At 41.1% G+C, this 22,657-nt stretch overlaps 18 non-coding genes across 18 annotated transcripts; 2 read left to right on the top strand and 16 right to left on the bottom strand.

The window, feature by feature from the left end:
- Positions 1 to 1,250: 1,250 nt before the first annotated feature.
- Positions 1,251 to 1,322, bottom strand: TRNAT-UGU (transfer RNA threonine (anticodon UGU)). The gene has a single exon. It is a non-coding gene; the product is annotated as a tRNA-Thr (tRNA).
- Positions 1,323 to 1,911: 589 nt separating this feature from the next.
- Positions 1,912 to 1,993, bottom strand: TRNAS-GCU (transfer RNA serine (anticodon GCU)). Its single transcript has one exon. It is a non-coding gene; the product is annotated as a tRNA-Ser (tRNA).
- A 1,667-nt stretch (positions 1,994 to 3,660) lies between these two features.
- TRNAT-UGU (transfer RNA threonine (anticodon UGU)) lies at positions 3,661 to 3,732 on the bottom strand. The gene has a single exon. It is a non-coding gene; the product is annotated as a tRNA-Thr (tRNA).
- Positions 3,733 to 4,321: 589 nt separating this feature from the next.
- On the bottom strand, positions 4,322 to 4,403 carry TRNAS-GCU (transfer RNA serine (anticodon GCU)). The gene has a single exon. It is a non-coding gene; the product is annotated as a tRNA-Ser (tRNA).
- A 1,656-nt stretch (positions 4,404 to 6,059) lies between these two features.
- On the bottom strand, positions 6,060 to 6,131 carry TRNAT-UGU (transfer RNA threonine (anticodon UGU)). The gene has a single exon. It is a non-coding gene; the product is annotated as a tRNA-Thr (tRNA).
- A 1,083-nt stretch (positions 6,132 to 7,214) lies between these two features.
- Positions 7,215 to 7,309, top strand: TRNAI-UAU (transfer RNA isoleucine (anticodon UAU)). The gene is made up of 2 exons: positions 7,215 to 7,252; positions 7,274 to 7,309. It is a non-coding gene; the product is annotated as a tRNA-Ile (tRNA).
- Positions 7,310 to 8,469: 1,160 nt separating this feature from the next.
- On the bottom strand, positions 8,470 to 8,541 carry TRNAT-UGU (transfer RNA threonine (anticodon UGU)). Its single transcript has one exon. It is a non-coding gene; the product is annotated as a tRNA-Thr (tRNA).
- A 589-nt stretch (positions 8,542 to 9,130) lies between these two features.
- Positions 9,131 to 9,212, bottom strand: TRNAS-GCU (transfer RNA serine (anticodon GCU)). Its single transcript has one exon. It is a non-coding gene; the product is annotated as a tRNA-Ser (tRNA).
- Positions 9,213 to 9,624: 412 nt separating this feature from the next.
- TRNAI-UAU (transfer RNA isoleucine (anticodon UAU)) lies at positions 9,625 to 9,719 on the top strand. Its single transcript has 2 exons — positions 9,625 to 9,662; positions 9,684 to 9,719. It is a non-coding gene; the product is annotated as a tRNA-Ile (tRNA).
- A 1,160-nt stretch (positions 9,720 to 10,879) lies between these two features.
- TRNAT-UGU (transfer RNA threonine (anticodon UGU)) lies at positions 10,880 to 10,951 on the bottom strand. The gene has a single exon. It is a non-coding gene; the product is annotated as a tRNA-Thr (tRNA).
- Positions 10,952 to 11,540: 589 nt separating this feature from the next.
- Positions 11,541 to 11,622, bottom strand: TRNAS-GCU (transfer RNA serine (anticodon GCU)). Its single transcript has one exon. It is a non-coding gene; the product is annotated as a tRNA-Ser (tRNA).
- Positions 11,623 to 13,287: 1,665 nt separating this feature from the next.
- On the bottom strand, positions 13,288 to 13,359 carry TRNAT-UGU (transfer RNA threonine (anticodon UGU)). Its single transcript has one exon. It is a non-coding gene; the product is annotated as a tRNA-Thr (tRNA).
- Positions 13,360 to 13,948: 589 nt separating this feature from the next.
- Positions 13,949 to 14,030, bottom strand: TRNAS-GCU (transfer RNA serine (anticodon GCU)). The gene has a single exon. It is a non-coding gene; the product is annotated as a tRNA-Ser (tRNA).
- Positions 14,031 to 15,709: 1,679 nt separating this feature from the next.
- TRNAT-UGU (transfer RNA threonine (anticodon UGU)) lies at positions 15,710 to 15,781 on the bottom strand. The gene has a single exon. It is a non-coding gene; the product is annotated as a tRNA-Thr (tRNA).
- Positions 15,782 to 16,370: 589 nt separating this feature from the next.
- On the bottom strand, positions 16,371 to 16,452 carry TRNAS-GCU (transfer RNA serine (anticodon GCU)). The gene has a single exon. It is a non-coding gene; the product is annotated as a tRNA-Ser (tRNA).
- A 2,326-nt stretch (positions 16,453 to 18,778) lies between these two features.
- On the bottom strand, positions 18,779 to 18,860 carry TRNAS-GCU (transfer RNA serine (anticodon GCU)). Its single transcript has one exon. It is a non-coding gene; the product is annotated as a tRNA-Ser (tRNA).
- A 1,665-nt stretch (positions 18,861 to 20,525) lies between these two features.
- Positions 20,526 to 20,597, bottom strand: TRNAT-UGU (transfer RNA threonine (anticodon UGU)). Its single transcript has one exon. It is a non-coding gene; the product is annotated as a tRNA-Thr (tRNA).
- A 589-nt stretch (positions 20,598 to 21,186) lies between these two features.
- TRNAS-GCU (transfer RNA serine (anticodon GCU)) lies at positions 21,187 to 21,268 on the bottom strand. Its single transcript has one exon. It is a non-coding gene; the product is annotated as a tRNA-Ser (tRNA).
- Positions 21,269 to 22,657: the final 1,389 nt, after the last annotated feature.

Here is a 22,657-nt window from a genome sequence, read left to right as displayed (position 1 = left end):
TTAGCGCGCGGTACTTATACAGCAGTACTTGCACTGAGCCATGCCGAGGTTGTGAGTTCGAGCCTCACCTGTAGCAGCCGTGTTGATTTTCATAAACCATTTCACAAAAAGTAAAGTTTAAACTCAGAGTATGGACGGCCCTTGCTAGAGAGTCTTTACTTCTTATAGGATCTACGTGTCCTACTCCTCTGGGTGCCAAATATCACATATCCTACGCGATGCTCAGTTTAAACATTCCATGATGTGCCATCTTGCATTTCATGCAAACACCACATCAGTGCATTTAAAAATACATTTGTAGAATAATAAATATGATGAAAACAGTGTTCTCACATGATAACCATAAACTGAAGAGCTGCAAAAAATGCTGTATCAGCTACTTACAATAAAAGGTGACTCGAAAAAACTAGCAAAAGAAGAGCATCATCATATTAAAGGTTCTATTCACCATCTTGAGTTGCACCATAGCAGCTTATGGTGCTTTTCTGCTCAGAGTGTGCCTCCAATCCCACATTCATTTTTAATTTCTTTGCAGTTCAAAAAACAACAATTACTGCTCGAAGTTCACTTTTCAAAACCATTCAACCTATTAAATGTATTACTCTAACCTATGAATGTGGTCCATGTTCACTTTTCCTCATCTTCATCTCGATACTCCTTTGCCAGAAACCAGGTTCACTTCTTCATTCAACCCACCCATCCAAGGTCACCAAATCTTTGAAGCAAGTCTGCCTATTCTCCCTTTCTCTCTATGTACAAGATACCTTGTATCATTTGAATGGACAGCAGGAGAGAAGGATATTTATGGTGAGTGGGGGTGGGGTTTTGAGGAGTAACCTCATTTGCCTAAGAGCCGGGGTATCTGGGAAAAAAAGTATTTTATGGGGGAAGACTTTCACATCTCCTTGGTGAAATTTGTAGGGCCTTATAACATCCTTTCTGTGGATGCAGATTCAGTCGGAACAGAGGTCCTAGTCCTCGCTCTGCCTTTCAAAGGAACTGTAAATATGCATGGCTTATTTGGCTTTGCCCGGCAGGGCTTGCCCGGCAGGGTGAGAATGGCGTTTGTCAGGCGTTCGTCAGGCGATCGGAAGGGGTGAGGCAATAATTTATAATTCAATGATTTTCATGATATTTTCTTGATAATATGAAAGCAGGAAAGGGAAGCTTGGCAATAAGCAATCCTAAAGCAAGGTGTGACTCCAGGGAAGAATGACTTGAAAACAACATACAGAAAGACTCATGTAAAAAGGCCCTGATGAGGCTTGAACTCATGACCCCTGGTTTACAAGACCAGTGCTCTGCCACTGAGCTACAAGGCCAGTCTGCACGCAGGATGTAAATTGCAATGTGTATTCTTACTGAGGTATGAATATATCTATGATTTTGAGACTCTGTATGGAAACGTAGTTGCATATGAATGTCCACGTGCGCGCACACATTGAAGACCATGCTTAAGGCACTTTTTTTGGAAGTATGAAAAACTACATTTTCATATGAGAAAATAAGAGTTTTCGCATTCAAGACCATACCGATAGCTCTAGTTAGTATGTCTGCAATCAGTGACATATAGAGAACCCACTTATTAGAAGTGATCTGTCTCTGTGGGGCAGACATATGTTAACAGTCATTCATTTGAGACGGCCTAAACTTTAGGAGTAAGAGCTGCTTTCTTATCAATCTATTTATCCAAACTGGTTAATAAGCCAGGAGTGAGTGAAAGGCAATCCTCTGGAAACTCCATGAAAGATCTAATTTCTATTACGCACAAAATACTTCACTTTATTTGACATATTTGTTAAAATGGAACAGTCAGATGATCCCATCTAGCGGATCCTGGCTCTGTCTTGAAAGAGAGTGTAATTATACTACAAGAAATGCTGGCCATCAAAAGAGACTCTGATGGCTTTCCGACAAAGGTGGGATTCGAACCCACGCGTGCAGAGCACAATGGATTAGCAGTCCATCGCCTTAACCACTCGGCCACCTCGTCTGCCCTACAGCCCCATCTGAAACCTTGCTTCACAAAAGGTACTGAAGTGTCAATATACTGTACCTAAAAAAGAAAAAAACAGCTGAGGCAAGATCTCACATTCCACGTCTTCCCCCAATCAGGGACCTACATTTCATTTTTGGGAAATTCTTACTATGTGCTAATTACAAATATTCATACGATTCCCCTAGACTTTGTCAGAACTGTCAAGATATAATTCTATGGGGTTTTGAATAGACAGAGCATATGTTATAGGACAATTATAGAATCTATTCCGTTTCGACTGTATTTTTAATAGTCATGATAACATGCTAGCATGTGAGTCGATCTTGCACAGTGAATGATGGAGCAGTGTCTGTCATCTACTTGGTCAGCTGTAGATGGCTCACCTGGGGAGATGTGAAAAGAGAGAGCTCCAGTGGCGCAATCGGTTAGCGCGCGGTACTTATACAGCAGTACTTGCACTGAGCCATGCCGAGGTTGTGAGTTCGAGCCTCACCTGTAGCAGCCGTGTTGATTTTCATAAACCATTTCACAAAAAGTAAAGTTTAAACTCAGAGTATGGACGGCCCTTGCTAGAGAGTCTTTACTTCTTATAGGATCTACGTGTCCTACTCCTCTGGGTGCCAAATATCACATATCCTCCGCGATGCTCAGTTTAAACATTCCATGATGTGCCATCTTGCATTTCATGCAAACACCACATCAGTGCATTTAAAAATACATTTGTAGAATAATAAATATGATGAAAACAGTGTTCTCACATGATAACCATAAACTGAAGAGCTGCAAAAAATGCTGTATCAGCTACTTACAATAAAAGGTGACTCGAAAAAACTAGCAAAAGAAGAGCATCATCATATTAAAGGTTCTATTCACCATCTTGAGTTGCACCATAGCAGCTTATGGTGCTTTTCTGCTCAGAGTGTGCCTCCAATCCCACATTCATTTTTAATTTCTTTGCAGTTTAAAAACCAACAATTACTGCTCGAAGTTCACTTTTCAAAACCATTCAACCTATTAAATGTATTTCTCTAACCTATGAATGTGGTCCATGTTCACTTTTCCTCATCTTCATCTCGATACTCCTTTCCCAGAAACCAGGTTCACTTCTTCATTCAACCCACCCATCCAAGGTCACCAAATCTTTGAAGCAAGTCTGCCTATTCTCCCTTTCTCTCTATGTACAAGATACCTTGTATCATTTGAATGGACAGCAGGAGAGAAGGATATTTATGGTGAGTGGGGGTGGGGTTTTGAGGAGTAACCTCATTTGCCTAAGAGCCGGGGTATCTGGGAAAAAAAGTATTTTATGGGGGAAGACTTTCACATCTCCTTGGTGAAATTTGTAGGGCCTTATAACATCCTTTCTGTGGATGCAGATTCAGTCGGAACAGAGGTCCTAGTCCTCGCTCTGCCTTTCAAAGGAACTGTAAATATGCATGGCTTATTTGGCTTTGCCCGGCAGGGTGAGAATGGCGTTTGTCAGGCGTTCGTCAGGCGATCGGAAGGGGTGAGGCAATAATGTATAATTCAATGATCTTCATGATATTTTCTTGATAATATGAAAGCAGGAAAGGGAAGCTTGGCAATAAGCAATCCTAAAGCAAGGTGTGACTCCAGGGAAGAATGACTTGAAAACAACATACAGAAAGACTCATGTAAAAAGGCCCTGATGAGGCTTGAACTCATGACCCCTGGTTTACAAGACCAGTGCTCTGCCACTGAGCTACAAGGCCAGTCTGCACGCAGGATGTAAATTGCAACATGTATTCTTACTGAGGTATGAATATATCTATGATTTTGAGACTCTGTATGGAAACGTAGTTGCATATGAATGTCCACGTGCGCGCACACATTGAAGACCATGCTTAAGGCACTTTTTTTGGAAGTATGAAAAACTACATTTTCATATGAGAAAATAAGAGTTTTCGCATTCAAGACCATACCGATAGCTCTAGTTAGTATGTCTGCAATCAGTGACATATAGAGAACCCACTTATTAGAAGTGATCTGTCTCTGTGGGGCAGACATATGTTAACAGTCATTCATTTGAGACGGCCTAAACTTTAGGAGTAAGAGCTGCTTTCTTATCAATCTATTTATCCAAACTGGTTAATAAGCCAGGAGTGAGTGAAAGGCAATCCTCTGGAAACTCCATGAAAGATCTAATTTCTATTACGCACAAAATACTTCACTTTATTTGACATATTTGTTAAAATGGAACAGTCAGATGATCCCATCTAGCGGATCCTGGCTCTGTCTTGAAAGAGAGTGTAATTATACTACAAGAAATGCTGGCCATCAAAAGAGACTCTGATGGCTTTCCGACAAAGGTGGGATTCGAACCCACGCGTGCAGAGCACAATGGATTAGCAGTCCATCGCCTTAACCACTCGGCCACCTCGTCTGCCCTACAGCCCCATCTGAAACCTTGCTTCACAAAAGGTACTGAAGTGTCAATATACTGTACCTAAAAAAGAAAAAAACAGCTGAGGCAAGATCTCACATTCCACGTCTTCCCCCAATCAGGGACCTACATTTCATTTTTGGGAAATTCTTACTATGTGCTAATTACAAATATTCATACGATTCCCCTAGACTTTGTCAGAACTGTCAAGATATAATTCTATGGGGTTTTGAATAGACAGAGCATATGTTATAGGACAATTATAGAATCTATTCCGTTTCGACTGTATTTTTAATAGTCATGATAACATGCTAGCATGTGAGTCGATCTTGCACAGTGAATGATGGAGCAGTGTCTGTCATCTACTTGGTCAGCTGTAGATGGCTCACCTGGGGAGATGTGAAAAGAGAGAGCTCCAGTGGCGCAATCGGTTAGCGCGCGGTACTTATACAGCAGTACTTGCACTGAGCCATGCCGAGGTTGTGAGTTCGAGCCTCACCTGTAGCAGCCGTGTTGATTTTCATAAACCATTTCACAAAAAGTAAAGTTTAAACTCAGAGTATGGACGGCCCTTGCTAGAGAGTCTTTACTTCTTATAGGATCTACGTGTCCTACTCCTCTGGGTGCCAAATATCACATATCCTCCGCGATGCTCAGTTTAAACATTCCATGATGTGCCATCTTGCATTTCATGCAAACACCACATCAGTGCATTTAAAAATACATTTGTAGAATAATAAATATGATGAAAACAGTGTTCTCACATGATAACCATAAACTGAAGAGCTGCAAAAAATGCTGTATCAGCTACTTACAATAAAAGGTGACTCGAAAAAACTAGCAAAAGAAGAGCATCATCATATTAAAGGTTCTATTCACCATCTTGAGTTGCACCATAGCAGCTTATGGTGCTTTTCTGCTCAGAGTGTGCCTCCAATCCCACATTCATTTTTAATTTCTTTGCAGTTTAAAAACCAACAATTACTGCTCGAAGTTCACTTTTCAAAACCATTCAACCTATTAAATGTATTTCTCTAACCTATGAATGTGGTCCATGTTCACTTTTCCTCATCTTCATCTCGATACTCCTTTCCCAGAAACCAGGTTCACTTCTTCATTCAACCCACCCATCCAAGGTCACCAAATCTTTGAGGCAAGTCTGCCTATTCTCCCTTTCTCTCTATGTACAAGATACCTTGTATCATTTGAATGGACAGCAGGAGAGAAGGATATTTATGGTGAGTGGGGGTGGGGTTTTGAGGAGTAACCTCATTTGCCTAAGAGCCGGGGTATCTGGGAAAAAAAGTATTTTCTTTCACATCTCCTTGGTGAAATTTGTAGGGCCTTATAACATCCTTTCTGTGGATGCAGATTCAGTCGGAACAGAGGTCCTAGTCCTCGCTCTGCCTTTCAAAGGAACTGTAAATATGCATGGCTTATTTGGCTTTGCCCGGCAGGGTGAGAATGGCGTTTGTCAGGCGTTCGTCAGGCGATCGGAAGGGGTGAGGCAATAATGTATAATTCAATGATCTTCATGATATTTTCTTGATAATATGAAAGCAGGAAAGGGAAGCTTGGCAATAAGCAATCCTAAAGCAAGGTGTGACTCCAGGGAAGAATGACTTGAAAACAACATACAGAAAGACTCATGTAAAAAGGCCCTGATGAGGCTTGAACTCATGACCCCTGGTTTACAAGACCAGTGCTCTGCCACTGAGCTACAAGGCCAGTCTGCACGCAGGATGTAAATTGCAACATGTATTCTTACTGAGGTATGAATATATCTATGATTTTGAGACTCTGTATGGAAACGTAGTTGCATATGAATGTCCACGTGCGCGCACACATTGAAGACCATGCTTAAGGCACTTTTTTTGGAAGTATGAAAAACTACATTTTCATATGAGAAAATAAGAGTTTTCGCATTCAAGACCATACCGATAGCTCTAGTTAGTATGTCTGCAATCAGTGACATATAGAGAACCCACTTATTAGAAGTGATCTGTCTCTGTGGGGCAGACATATGTTAACAGTCATTCATTTGAGACTGCCTAAACTTTAGGAGTAAGAGCTGCTTTCTTATCAATCTATTTATCCAAACTGGTTCATAAGCCAGGAGTGAGTGAAAGGCAATCCTCTGGAAACTCCATGAAAGATCTAATTTCTATTACGCACAAAATACTTCACTTTATTTGACATATTTGTTAATATGGAACAGTCAGATGATCCCATCTAGCGGATCCTGGCTCTGTCTTGAAAGAGAGTGTAATTATACTACAAGAAATGCTGGCCATCAAAAGAGACTCTGATGGCTTTCCGACGAAGGTGGGATTCGAACCCACGCATGCAGAGCACAATGGATTAGCAGTCCATCGCCTTAACCACTCGGCCACCTCGTCTGCCCTACAGCCCCATCTGAAACCTTGCTTCACAAAAGGTACTGAAGTGTCAATATACTGTACCTAAAAAAGAAAAAAACAGCTGAGGCAAGATCTCACATTCCACGTCTTCCCCCAATCAGGGACCTACATTTCATTTTTGGGAAATTCTTACTATGTGCTAATTACAAATATTCATAAGATTCCCCTAGACTTTGTCAGAACTGTCAAGATATAATTCTATGGGGTTTTGAATAGACAGAGCATATGTTATAGGACAATTATAGAATCTATTCCGTTTGGACTGTATTTTTAATAGTCATGATAACATGCTAGCATGTGAGTCGATCTTGCACAGTGAATGATGGAGCAGTGTCTGTCATCTACTTGGTCAGCTGTAGATGGCTCACCTGGGGAGATGTGAAAAGAGAGAGCTCCAGTGGCGCAATCGGTTAGCGCGCGGTACTTATACAGCAGTACTTGCACTGAGCCATGCCGAGGTTGTGAGTTCGAGCCTCACCTGGAGCAGCCGTGTTGTTTTTCATAAACCATTTCACAAAAAGTAAAGTTTAAACTCAGAGTATGGACGGCCCTTGCTAGAGAGTCTTTACTTCTTATAGGATCTACGTGTCCTACTCCTCTGGGTGCCAAATATCACATATCCTCCGCGATGCTCAGTTTAAACATTCCATGATGTGCCATCTTGCATTTCATGCAAACACCACATCAGTGCATTTAAAAATACATTTGTAGAATAATAAATATGATGAAAACTGTGTTCTCACATGATAACCATAAACTGAAGAGCTGCAAAAAATGCTGTATCAGCTACTTACAATAAAAGGTGACTCGAAAAAACTAGCAAAAGAAGAGCATCATCATATTAAAGGTTCTATTCACCATCTTGAGTTGCACCATAGCAGCTTATGGTGCTTTTCTGTTCAGAGTGTGCCTCCAATCCCACATTCATTTTTAATTTCTTTGCAGTTTAAAAACCAACAATTACTGCTCGAAGTTCACTTTTCAAAACCATTCAACCTATTAAATGTATTTCTCTAACCTATGAATGTGGTCCATGTTCACTTTTCCTCATCTTCATCTCGATACTCCTTTCCCAGAAACCAGGTTCACTTCTTCATTCAACCCACCCATCCAAAGTCACCAAATCTTTGAAGCAAGTCTGCCTATTCTCCCTTTCTCTCTATGTACAAGATACCTTGTATCATTTGAATGGACAGCAGGAGAGAAGGATATTTATGGTGAGTGGGGGTGGGGTTTTGAGGAGTAACCTCATTTGCCTAAGAGCCGGGGTATCTGGGAAAAAAAGTATTTTATGGGGGAAGACTTTCACATCTCCTTGGTGAAATTTGTAGGGCCTTATAACATCCTTTCTGTGGATGCAGATTCAGTCGGAACAGAGGTCCTAGTCCTCGCTCTGCCTTTCAAAGGAACTGTAAATATGCATGGCTTATTTGGCTTTGCCCGGCAGGGTGAGAATGGCGTTTGTCAGGCGTTCGTCAGGCGATCGGAAGGGGTGAGGCAATAATGTATAATTCAATGATCTTCATGATATTTTCTTGATAATATGAAAGCAGGAAAGGGAAGCTTGGCAATAAGCAATCCTAAAGCAAGGTGTGACTCCAGGGAAGAATGACTTGAAAACAACATACAGAAAGACTCATGTAAAAAGGCCCTGATGAGGCTTGAACTCATGACCCCTGGTTTACAAGACCAGTGCTCTGCCACTGAGCTACAAGGCCAGTCTGCACACAGGATGTAAATTGCAACATGTATTCTTACTGAGGTATGAATATATCTATGATTTTGAGACTCTGTATGGAAACGTAGTTGCATATGAATGTCCACGTGCGCGCACACATTGAAGACCATGCTTAAGGCACTTTTTTTGGAAGTATGAAAAACTACATTTTCATATGAGAAAATAAGAGTTTTCGCATTCAAGACCATACCGATAGCTCTAGATAGTATGCCTGCAATCAGTGACATATAGAGAACCCACTTATTAGAAGTGATCTGTCTCTGTGGGGCAGACATATGTTAACAGTCATTCATTTGAGACGGCCTAAACTTTAGGAGTAAGAGCTGCTTTCTTATCAATCTATTTATCCAAACTGGTTAATAAGCCAGGAGTGAGTGAAAGGCAATCCTCTGGAAACTCCATGAAAGATCTAATTTCTATTACGCACAAAATACTTCACTTTATTTGACATATTTGTTAAAATGGAACAGTCAGATGATCCCATCTAGCGGATCCTGGCTCTGTCTTGAAAGAGAGTGTAATTATACTACAAGAAATGCTGGCCATCAAAAGAGACTCTGATGGCTTTCCGACGAAGGTGGGATTCGAACCCACGCGTGCAGAGCACAATGGATTAGCAGTCCATCGCCTTAACCACTCGGCCACCTCGTCTGCCCTACAGCCCCATCTGAAACCTTGCTTCACAAAAGGTACTGAAGTGTCAATATACTGTACCCAAAAAAGAAAAAAACAGCTGAGGCAAGATCTCACATTCCACGTCTTCCCCCAATCAGGGACCTACATTTCATTTTTGGGAAATTCTTACTATGTGCTAATTACAAATATTCATAAGATTCCCCTAGACTTTGTCAGAACTGTCAAGATATAATTCTATGGGGTTTTGAATAGACAGAGCATATGTTATAGGACAATTATAGAATCTATTCCGTTTGGACTGTATTTTTAATAGTCATGATAACATGCTAGCATGTGAGTCGATCTTGCACAGTGAATGATGGAGCAGTGTCTGTCATCTACTTGGTCAGCTGTAGATGGCTCACCTGGGGAGATGTGAAAAGAGAGAGCTCCAGTGGCACAATCGGTTAGCGCGCGGTACTTATACAGCAGTACTTGCACTGAGCCATGCCGAGGTTGTGAGTTCGAGCCTCACCTGGAGCAGCCGTGTTGTTTTTCATAAACCATTTCACAAAAAGTAAAGTTTAAACTCAGAGTATGGACGGCCCTTGCTAGAGAGTCTTTACTTCTTATAGGATCTACGTGTCCTACTCCTCTGGGTGCCAAATATCACATATCCTCCGCGATGCTCAGTTTAAACATTCCATGATGTGCCATCTTGCATTTCATGCAAACACCACATCAGTGCATTTAAAAATACATTTGTAGAATAATAAATATGATGAAAACTGTGTTCTCACATGATAACCATAAACTGAAGAGCTGCAAAAAATGCTGTATCAGCTACTTTCAATAAAAGGTGACTCGAAAAAACTAGCAAAAGAAGAGCATCATCATATTAAAGGTTCTATTCACCATCTTGAGTTGCACCATAGCAGCTTATGGTGCTTTTCTGTTCAGAGTGTGCCTCCAATCCCACATTCATTTTTAATTTCTTTGCAGTTTAAAAACCAACAATTACTGCTCGAAGTTCACTTTTCAAAACCATTCAACCTATTAAATGTATTTCTCTAACCTATGAATGTGGTCCATGTTCACTTTTCCTCATCTTCATCTCGATACTCCTTTCCCAGAAACCAGGTTCACTTCTTCATTCAACCCACCCATCCAAAGTCACCAAATCTTTGAAGCAAGTCTGCCTATTCTCCCTTTCTCTCTATGTACAAGATACCTTGTATCATTTGAATGGACAGCAGGAGAGAAGGATATTTATGGTGAGTGGGGGTGGGGTTTTGAGGAGTAACCTCATTTGCCTAAGAGCCGGGGTATCTGGGAAAAAAAGTATTTTATGGGGGAAGACTTTCACATCTCCTTGGTGAAATTTGTAGGGCCTTATAACATCCTTTCTGTGGATGCAGATTCAGTCGGAACAGAGGTCCTAGTCCTCGCTCTGCCTTTCAAAGGAACTGTAAATATGCATGGCTTATTTGGCTTTGCCCGGCAGGGTGAGAATGGCAATCGTCAGGCGTTCGTCAGGCGATCGGAAGGGGTGAGGCAATAATGTATAATTCAATGATCTTCATGATATTTTCTTGATAATATGAAAGCAGGAAAGGGAAGCTTGGCAATAAGCAATCCTAAAGCAAGGTGTGACTCCAGGGAAGAATGACTTGAAAACAACATACAGAAAGACTCATGTAAAAAGGCCCTGATGAGGCTTGAACTCATGACCCCTGGTTTACAAGACCAGTGCTCTGCCACTGAGCTACAAGGCCAGTCTGCACACAGGATGTAAATTGCAACATGTATTCTTACTGAGGTATGAATATATCTATGATTTTGAGACTCTGTATGGAAACGTAGTTGCATATGAATGTCCACGTGCGCGCACACATTGAAGACCATGCTTAAGGCACTTTTTTTGGAAGTATGAAAAACTACATTTTCATATGAGAAAATAAGAGTTTTCGCATTCAAGACCATACCGATAGCTCTAGATAGTATGTCTGCAATCAGTGACATATAGAGAACCCACTTATTAGAAGTGATCTGTCTCTGTGGGGCAGACATATGTTAACAGTCATTCATTTGAGACGGCCTAAACTTTAGGAGTAAGAGCTGCTTTCTTATCAATCTATTTATCCAAACTGGTTAATAAGCCAGGAGTGAGTGAAAGGCAATCCTCTGGAAACTCCATGAAAGATCTAATTTCTATTACGCACAAAATACTTCACTTTATTTGACATATTTGTTAAAATGGAACAGTCAGATGATCCCATCTAGCGGATCCTGGCTCTGTCTTGAAAGAGAGTGTAATTATACTACAAGAAATGCTGGCCATCAAAAGAGACTCTGATGGCTTTCCGACGAAGGTGGGATTCGAACCCACGCGTGCAGAGCACAATGGATTAGCAGTCCATCGCCTTAACCACTCGGCCACCTCGTCTGCCCTACAGCCCCATCTGAAACCTTGCTTCACAAAAGGTACTGAAGTGTCAATATACTGTACCTAAAAAAGAAAAAAACAGCTGAGGCAAGATCTCACATTCCACGTCTTCCCCCAATCAGGGACCTACATTTCATTTTTGGGAAATTCTTACTATGTGCTAATTACAAATATTCATAAGATTCCCCTAGACTTTGTCAGAACTGTCAAGATATAATTCTATGGGGTTTTGAATAGACAGAGCATATGTTATAGGACAATTATAGAATCTATTCCGTTTGGACTGTATTTTTAATAGTCATGATAACATGCTAGCATGTGAGTCGATCTTGCACAGTGAATGATGGAGCAGTGTCTGTCATCTACTTGGTCAGCTGTAGATGGCTCACCTGGGGAGATGTGAAAAGAGAGAGCTCCAGTGGCGCAATCGGTTAGCGCGCGGTATTTATACAGCAGTACTTGCACTGAGCCATGCCGAGGTTGTGAGTTCGAGCCTCACCTGTAGCAGCCGTGTTGTTTTTCATAAACCATTTCACAAAAAGTAAACTTTAAACTCAGAGTATGGACGGCCCTTGAGAGAGTCTTTACTTCTTATAGGATCTACGTGTCCTACTCCTCTGGGTGCCAAATATCACATATCCTCCGCGATGCTCAGTTTAAACATTCCATGATGTGCCATCTTGCATTTCATGCAAACACCACATCAGTGCATTTAAAAATACATTTGTAGAATAATAAATATGATGAAAACAGTGTTCTCACATGATAACCATAAACTGAAGAGCTGCAAAAAATGCTGTATCAGCTACTTACAATAAAAGGTGACTCGAAAAAACTAGCAAAAGAAGAGCATCATCATATTAAAGGTTCTATTCACCATCTTGAGTTGCACCATAGCAGCTTATGGTGCTTTTCTGCTCAGAGTGTGCCTCCAATCCCACATTCATTTTTAATTTCTTTGCAGTTTAAAAACCAACAATTACTGCTCGAAGTTCACTTTTCAAAACCATTCAACCTATTAAATGTATTTCTCTAACCTATGAATGTGGTCCATGTTCACTTTTCCTCATCTTCATCTCGATACTCCTTTGCCAGAAACCAGGTTCACTTCTTCATTCAACCCACCCATCCAAGGTCACCAAATCTTTGAAGCAAGTCTGCCTATTCTCCCTTTCTCTCTATGTACAAGATACCTTGTATCATTTGAATGGACAGCAGGAGAGAAGGATATTTATGGTGAGTGGGGGTGGGGTTTTGAGGAGTAACCTCATTTGCCTAAGAGCCGGGGTATCTGGGAAAAAAAGTATTTTATGGGGGAAGACTTTCACATCTCCTTGGTGAAATTTGTAGGGCCTTATAACATCCTTTCTGTGGATGCAGATTCAGTCGGAACAGAGGTCCTAGTCCTCGCTCTGCCTTTCAAAGGAACTGTAAATATGCATGGCTTATTTGGCTTTGCCCGGCAGGGTGAGAATGGCGTTTGTCAGGCGTTCGTCAGGCGATCGGAAGGGGTAAGGCAATAATTTATAATTCAATGATCTTCATGATATTTTCTTGATAATATGAAAGCAGGAAAGGGAAGCTTGGCAATAAGCAATCCTAAAGCAAGGTGTGACTCCAGGGAAGAATGACTTGAAAACAACATACAGAAAGACTCATGTAAAAAGGCCCTGATGAGGCTTGAACTCATGACCCCTGGTTTACAAGACCAGTGCTCTGCCACTGAGCTACAAGGCCAGTCTGCACGCAGGATGTAAATTGCAACATGTATTCTTACTGAGGTATGAATATATCTATGATTTTGAGACTCTGTATGGAAACGTAGTTGCATATGAATGTCCACGTGCGCGCACACATTGAAGACCATGCTTAAGGCACTTTTTTTGGAAGTATGAAAAACTACATTTTCATATGAGAAAATAAGAGTTTTCGCATTCAAGACCATACCGATAGCTCTAGTTAGTATGTCTGCAATCAGTGACATATAGAGAACCCACTTATTAGAAGTGATCTGTCTCTGTGGGGCAGACATATGTTAACAGTCATTCATTTGAGACGGCCTAAACTTTAGGAGTAAGAGCTGCTTTCTTATCAATCTATTTATCCAAACTGGGTAATAAGCCAGGAGTGAGTGAAAGGCAATCCTCTGGAAACTCCATGAAAGATCTAATTTCTATTACGCACAAAATACTTCACTTTATTTGACATATTTGTTAAAATGGAACAGTCAGATGATCCCATCTAGCGGATCCTGGCTCTGTCTTGAAAGAGAGTGTAATTATACTACAAGAAATGCTGGCCATCAAAAGAGACTCTGATGGCTTTCCGACGAAGGTGGGATTCGAACCCACGCGTGCAGAGCACAATGGATTAGCAGTCCATCGCCTTAACCACTCGGCCACCTCGTCTGCCCTACAGCCCCATCTGAAACCTTGCTTCACAAAAGGTACTGAAGTGTCAATATACTGTACCTAAAAAAGAAAAAAACAGCTGAGGCAAGATCTCACATTCCACGTCTTCCCCCAATCAGGGACCTACATTTCATTTTTGGGAAATTCTTACTATGTGCTAATTACAAATATTCATAAGATTCCCCTAGACTTTGTCAGAACTGTCAAGATATAATTCTATGGGGTTTTGAATAGACAGAGCATATGTTATAGGACAATTATAGAATCTATTCCGTTTGGACTGTATTTTTAATAGTCATGATAACATGCTAGCATGTGAGTCGATCTTGCACAGTGAATGATGGAGCAGTGTCTGTCATCTACTTGGTCAGCTGTAGATGGCTCACCTGGGGAGATGTGAAAAGAGAGAGCTCCAGTGGCGCAATCGGTAAGCGCGCGGTACTTATACAGCAGTACTTGCACTGAGCCATGCCGAGGTTGTGAGTTCGAGCCTCACCTGTAGCAGCCGTGTTGATTTTCATAAACCATTTCACAAAAAGTAAAGTTTAAACTCAGAGTATGGACGGCCCTTGAGAGAGTCTTTACTTCTTATAGGATCTACGTGTCCTACTCCTCTGGGTGCCAAATATCACATATCCTCCGCGATGCTCAGTTTAAACATTCCATGATGTGCCATCTTGCATTTCATGCAAACACCACATCAGTGCATTTAAAAATACATTTGTAGAATAATAAATATGATGAAAACAGTGTTCTCACATGATAACCATAAACTGAAGAGCTGCAAAAAATGCTGTATCAGCTACTTACAATAAAAGGTGACTCGAAAAAACTAGCAAAAGAAGAGCATCATCATATTAAAGGTTCTATTCACCATCTTGAGTTGCACCATAGCAGCTTATGGTGCTTTTCTGCTCAGAGTGTGCCTCCAATCCCACATTCATTTTTAATTTCTTTGCAGTTTAAAAAACAACAATTACTGCTCGAAGTTCACTTTTCAAAACCATTCAACCTATTAAATGTATTTCTCTAACCTATGAATGTGGTCCATGTTCACTTTTCCTCATCTTCATCTCGATACTCCTTTGCCAGAAACCAGGTTCACTTCTTCATTCAACCCACCCATCCAAGGTCACCAAATCTTTGAAGCAAGTCTGCCTATTCTCCCTTTCTCTCTATGTACAAGATACCTTGTATCATTTGAATGGACAGCAGGAGAGAAGGATATTTATGGTGAGTGGGGGTGGGGTTTTGAGGAGTAACCTCATTTGCCTAAGAGCCGGGGTGTCTGGGAAAAAAAGTATTTTATGGGGGAAGACTTTCACATCTCCTTGGTGAAATTTGTAGCGCCTTATAACATCCTTTCTGTGGATGCAGATTCAGTCGGAACAGAGGTCCTAGTCCTCGCTCTGCCTTTCAAAGGAACTGTAAATATGCATGGCTTATTTGGCTTTGCCCGGCAGGGCTTGCCCGGCAGGGTGAGAATGGCGTTCGTCAGGCGTTCGTCAGGCGATCGGAAGGGGTGAGGCAATAATTTATAATTCAATGATCTTCATGATATTTTCTTGATAATATGAAAGCAGGAAAGGGAAGCTTGGCAATAAGCAATCCTAAAGCAAGGTGTGACTCCAGGGAAGAATGACTTGAAAACAACATACAGAAAGACTCATGTAAAAAGGCCCTGATGAGGCTTGAACTCATGACCCCTGGTTTACAAGACCAGTGCTCTGCCACTGAGCTACAAGGCCAGTCTGCACGCAGGATGTAAATTGCAACATGTATTCTTACTGAGGTATGAATATATCTATGATTTTGAGACTCTGTATGGAAACGTAGTTGCATATGAATGTCCACGTGCGCGCACACATTGAAGACCATGCTTAAGGCACTTTTTTTGGAAGTATGAAAAACTACATTTTCATATGAGAAAATAAGAGTTTTCGCATTCAAGACCATACCGATAGCTCTAGTTAGTATGTCTGCAATCAGTGACATATAGAGAACCCACTTATTAGAAGTGATCTGTCTCTGTGGGGCAGACATATGTTAACAGTCATTCATTTGAGACGGCCTAAACTTTAGGAGTAAGAGCTGCTTTCTTATCAATCTATTTATCCAAACTGGGTAATAAGCCAGGAGTGAGTGAAAGGCAATCCTCTGGAAACTCCATGAAAGATCTAATTTCTATTACGCACAAAATACTTCACTTTATTTGACATATTTGTTAAAATGGAACAGTCAGATGATCCCATCTAGCGGATCCTGGCTCTGTCTTGAAAGAGAGTGTAATTATACTACAAGAAATGCTGGCCATCAAAAGAGACTCTGATGGCTTTCCGACGAAGGTGGGATTCGAACCCACGCGTGCAGAGCACAATGGATTAGCAGTCCATCGCCTTAACCACTCGGCCACCTCGTCTGCCCTACAGCCCCATCTGAAACCTTGCTTCACAAAAGGTACTGAAGTGTCAATATACTGTACCTAAAAAAGAAAAAAACAGCTGAGGCAAGATCTCACATTCCACGTCTTCCCCCAATCAGGGACCTACATTTCATTTTTGGGAAATTCTTACTATGTGCTAATTACAAATATTCATAAGATTCCCCTAGACTTTGTCAGAACTGTCAAGATATAATTCTATGGGGTTTTGAATAGACAGAGCATATGTTATAGGACAATTATAGAATCTATTCCGTTTGGACTGTATTTTTAATAGTCATGATAACATGCTAGCATGTGAGTCGATCTTGCACAGTGAATGATGGAGCAGTGTCTGTCATCTACTTGGTCAGCTGTAGATGGCTCACCTGGGGAGATGTGAAAAGAGAGAGCTCCAGTGGCGCAATCGGTTAGCGCGCGGTACTTATACAGCAGTACTTGCACTGAGCCATGCCGAGGTTGTGAGTTCGAGCCTCACCTGTAGCAGCCGTGTTGATTTTCATAAACCATTTCACAAAAAGTAAAGTTTAAACTCAGAGTATGGACGGCCCTTGAGAGAGTCTTTACTTCTTATAGGATCTACGTGTCCTACTCCTCTGGGTGCCAAATATCACATATCCTCCGCGATGCTCAGTTTAAACATTCCATGATGTGCCATCTTGCATTTCATGCAAACACCACATCAGTGCATTTAAAAATACATTTGTAGAATAATAAATATGATGAAAACAGTGTTCTCACATGATAACCATAAACTGAAGAGCTGCAAAAAATGCTGTATCAGCTACTTACAATAAAAGGTGACTCGAAAAAACTAGCAAAAGAAGAGCATCATCATATTAAAGGTTCTATTCACCATCTTGAGTTGCACCATAGCAGCTTATGGTGCTTTTCTGCTCAGAGTGTGCCTCCAATCCCACATTCATTTTTAATTTCTTTGCAGTTTAAAAAACAACAATTACTGCTCGAAGTTCACTTTTCAAAACCATTCAACCTATTAAATGTATTTCTCTAACCTATGAATGTGGTCCATGTTCACTTTTCCTCATCTTCATCTCGATACTCCTTTGCCAGAAACCAGGTTCACTTCTTCATTCAACCCACCCATCCAAGGTCACCAAATCTTTGAAGCAAGTCTGCCTATTCTCCCTTTCTCTCTATGTACAAGATACCTTGTATCATTTGAATGGACAGCAGGAGAGAAGGATATTTATGGTGAGTGGGGGTGGGGTTTTGAGGAGTAACCTCATTTGCCTAAGAGCCGGGGTATCTGGGAAAAAAAGTATTTTATGGGGGAAGACTTTCACATCTCCTTGGTGAAATTTGTAGGGCCTTATAACATCCTTTCTGTGGATGCAGATTCAGTCGGAACAGAGGTCCTAGTCCTCGCTCTGCCTTTCAAAGGAACTGTAAATATGCATGGCTTATTTGGCTTTGCCCGGCAGGGTGAGAATGGCGTTTGTCAGGCGTTCGTCAGGCGATCGGAAGGGGTAAGGCAATAATTTATAATTCAATGATCTTCATGATATTTTCTTGATAATATGAAAGCAGGAAAGGGAAGCTTGGCAATAAGCAATCCTAAAGCAAGGTGTGACTCCAGGGAAGAATGACTTGAAAACAACATACAGAAAGACTCATGTAAAAAGGCCCTGATGAGGCTTGAACTCATGACCCCTGGTTTACAAGACCAGTGCTCTGCCACTGAGATACAAGGCCAGTCTGCACGCAGGATGTAAATTGCAACATGTATTCTTACTGAGGTATGAATATATCTATGATTTTGAGACTCTGTATGGAAACGTAGTTGCATATGAATGTCCACGTGCGCGCACACATTGAAGACCATGCTTCAGGCACTTTTTTTGGAAGTATGAAAAACTACATTTTCATATGAGAAAATAAGAGTTTTCGCATTCAAGACCATACCTATAGCTCTAGTTAGTATGTCTGCAATCAGTGACATATAGAGAACCCACTTATTAGAAGTGATCTGTCTCTGTGGGGCAGACATATGTTAACAGTCATTCATTTGAGACGGCCTAAACTTTAGGAGTAAGAGCTGCTTTCTTATCAATCTATTTATCCAAACTGGGTAATAAGCCAGGAGTGAGTGAAAGGCAATCCTCTGGAAACTCCATGAAAGATCTAATTTCTATTACGCACAAAATACTTCACTTTATTTGACATATTTGTTAAAATGGAACAGTCAGATGATCCCATCTAGCGGATCCTGGCTCTGTCTTGAAAGAGAGTGTAATTATACTACAAGAAATGCTGGCCATCAAAAGAGACTCTGATGGCTTTCCGACGAAGGTGGGATTCGAACCCACGCGTGCAGAGCACAATGGATTAGCAGTCCATCGCCTTAACCACTCGGCCACCTCGTCTGCCCTACAGCCCCATCTGAAACCTTGCTTCACAAAAGGTACTGAAGTGTCAATATACTGTACCTAAAAAAGAAAAAAACAGCTGAGGCAAGATCTCACATTCCACGTCTTCCCCCAATCAGGGACCTACATTTCATTTTTGGGAAATTCTTACTATGTGCTAATTACAAATATTCATAAGATTCCCCTAGACTTTGTCAGAACTGTCAAGATATAATTCTATGGGGTTTTGAATAGACAGAGCATATGTTATAGGACAATTATAGAATCTATTCCGTTTGGACTGTATTTTTAATAGTCATGATAACATGCTAGCATGTGAGTCGATCTTGCACAGTGAATGATGGAGCAGTGTCTGTCATCTACTTGGTCAGCTGTAGATGGCTCACCTGGGGAGATGTGAAAAGAGAGAGCTCCAGTGGCGCAATCGGTTAGCGCGCGGTACTTATACAGCAGTACTTGCACTGAGCCATGCCGAGGTTGTGAGTTCGAGCCTCACCTGTAGCAGCCGTGTTGATTTTCATAAACCATTTCACAAAAAGTAAAGTTTAAACTCAGAGTATGGACGGCCCTTGAGAGAGTCTTTACTTCTTATAGGATCTACGTGTCCTACTCCTCTGGGTGCCAAATATCACATATCCTCCGCGATGCTCAGTTTAAACATTCCATGATGTGCCATCTTGCATTTCATGCAAACACCACATCAGTGCATTTAAAAATACATTTGTAGAATAATAAATATGATGAAAACAGTGTTCTCACATGATAACCATAAACTGAAGAGCTGCAAAAAATGCTGTATCAGCTACTTACAATAAAAGGTGACTCGAAAAAACTAGCAAAAGAAGAGCATCATCATATTAAAGGTTCTATTCACCATCTTGAGTTGCACCATAGCAGCTTATGGTGCTTTTCTGCTCAGAGTGTGCCTCCAATCCCACATTCATTTTTAATTTCTTTGCAGTTTAAAAAACAACAATTACTGCTCGAAGTTCACTTTTCAAAACCATTCAACCTATTAAATGTATTTCTCTAACCTATGAATGTGGTCCATGTTCACTTTTCCTCATCTTCATCTCGATACTCCTTTGCCAGAAACCAGGTTCACTTCTTCATTCAACCCACCCATCCAAGGTCACCAAATCTTTGAAGCAAGTCTGCCTATTCTCCCTTTCTCTCTATGTACAAGATACCTTGTATCATTTGAATGGACAGCAGGAGAGAAGGATATTTATGGTGAGTGGGGGTGGGGTTTTGAGGAGTAACCTCATTTGCCTAAGAGCCGGGGTATCTGGGAAAAAAAGTATTTTATGGGGGAAGACTTTCACATCTCCTTGGTGAAATTTGTAGGGCCTTATAACATCCTTTCTGTGGATGCAGATTCAGTCGGAACAGAGGTCCTAGTCCTCGCTCTGCCTTTCAAAGGAACTGTAAATATGCATGGCTTATTTGGCTTTGCCCGGCAGGGTGAGAATGGCAATCGTCAGGCGTTCGTCAGGCGATCGGAAGGGGTGAGGCAATAATGTATAATTCAATGATCTTCATGATATTTTCTTGATAATATGAAAGCAGGAAAGGGAAGCTTGGCAATAAGCAATCCTAAAGCAAGGTGTGACTCCAGGGAAGAATGACTTGAAAACAACATACAGAAAGACTCATGTAAAAAGGCCCTGATGAGGCTTGAACTCATGACCCCTGGTTTACAAGACCAGTGCTCTGCCACTGAGCTACAAGGCCAGTCTGCACACAGGATGTAAATTGCAACATGTATTCTTACTGAGGTATGAATATATCTATGATTTTGAGACTCTGTATGGAAACGTAGTTGCATATGAATGTCCACGTGCGCGCACACATTGAAGACCATGCTTAAGGCACTTTTTTTGGAAGTATGAAAAACTACATTTTCATATGAGAAAATAAGAGTTTTCGCATTCAAGACCATACCGATAGCTCTAGATAGTATGTCTGCAATCAGTGACATATAGAGAACCCACTTATTAGAAGTGATCTGTCTCTGTGGGGCAGACATATGTTAACAGTCATTCATTTGAGACGGCCTAAACTTTAGGAGTAAGAGCTGCTTTCTTATCAATCTATTTATCCAAACTGGTTAATAAGCCAGGAGTGAGTGAAAGGCAATCCTCTGGAAACTCCATGAAAGATCTAATTTCTATTACGCACAAAATACTTCACTTTATTTGACATATTTGTTAAAATGGAACAGTCAGATGATCCCATCTAGCGGATCCTGGCTCTGTCTTGAAAGAGAGTGTAATTATACTACAAGAAATGCTGGCCATCAAAAGAGACTCTGATGGCTTTCCGACGAAGGTGGGATTCGAACCCACGCGTGCAGAGCACAATGGATTAGCAGTCCATCGCCTTAACCACTCGGCCACCTCGTCTGCCCTACAGCCCCATCTGAAACCTTGCTTCACAAAAGGTACTGAAGTGTCAATATACTGTACCTAAAAAAGAAAAAAACAGCTGAGGCAAGATCTCACATTCCACGTCTTCCCCCAATCAGGGACCTACATTTCATTTTTGGGAAATTCTTACTATGTGCTAATTACAAATATTCATAAGATTCCCCTAGACTTTGTCAGAACTGTCAAGATATAATTCTATGGGGTTTTGAATAGACAGAGCATATGTTATAGGACAATTATAGAATCTATTCCGTTTGGACTGTATTTTTAATAGTCATGATAACATGCTAGCATGTGAGTCGATCTTGCACAGTGAATGATGGAGCAGTGTCTGTCATCTACTTGGTCAGCTGTAGATGGCTCACCTGGGGAGATGTGAAAAGAGAGAGCTCCAGTGGCGCAATCGGTTAGCGCGCGGTACTTATACAGCAGTACTTGCACTGAGCCATGCCGAGGTTGTGAGTTCGAGCCTCACCTGTAGCAGCCGTGTTGTTTTTCATAAACCATTTCACAAAAAGTAAACTTTAAACTCAGAGTATGGACGGCCCTTGAGAGAGTCTTTACTTCTTATAGGATCTACGTGTCCTACTCCTCTGGGTGCCAAATATCACATATCCTCCGCGATGCTCAGTTTAAACATTCCATGATGTGCCATCTTGCATTTCATGCAAACACCACATCAGTGCATTTAAAAATACATTTGTAGAATAATAAATATGATGAAAACAGTGTTCTCACATGATAACCATAAACTGAAGAGCTGCAAAAAATGCTGTATCAGCTACTTACAATAAAAGGTGACTCGAAAAAACTAGCAAAAGAAGAGCATCATCATATTAAAGGTTCTATTCACCATCTTGAGTTGCACCATAGCAGCTTATGGTGCTTTTCTGCTCAGAGTGTGCCTCCAATCCCACATTCATTTTTAATTTCTTTGCAGTTTAAAAACCAACAATTACTGCTCGAAGTTCACTTTTCAAAACCATTCAACCTATTAAATGTATTTCTCTAACCTATGAATGTGGTCCATGTTCACTTTTCCTCATCTTCATCTCGATACTCCTTTGCCAGAAACCAGGTTCACTTCTTCATTCAACCCACCCATCCAAGGTCACCAAATCTTTGAAGCAAGTCTGCCTATTCTCCCTTTCTCTCTATGTACAAGATACCTTGTATCATTTGAATGGACAGCAGGAGAGAAGGATATTTATGGTGAGTGGGGGTGGGGTTTTGAGGAGTAACCTCATTTGCCTAAGAGCCGGGGTATCTGGGAAAAAAAGTATTTTATGGGGGAAGACTTTCACATCTCCTTGGTGAAATTTGTAGGGCCTTATAACATCCTTTCTGTGGATGCAGATTCAGTCG

Source organism: Triturus cristatus, chromosome 12 (genome assembly GCF_964204655.1).
Source record: "Triturus cristatus chromosome 12, aTriCri1.1, whole genome shotgun sequence".
NCBI lineage: Eukaryota > Metazoa > Chordata > Amphibia > Caudata > Salamandridae > Triturus > Triturus cristatus.
This window is presented reverse-complemented; position numbering and strand designations above follow the sequence as displayed.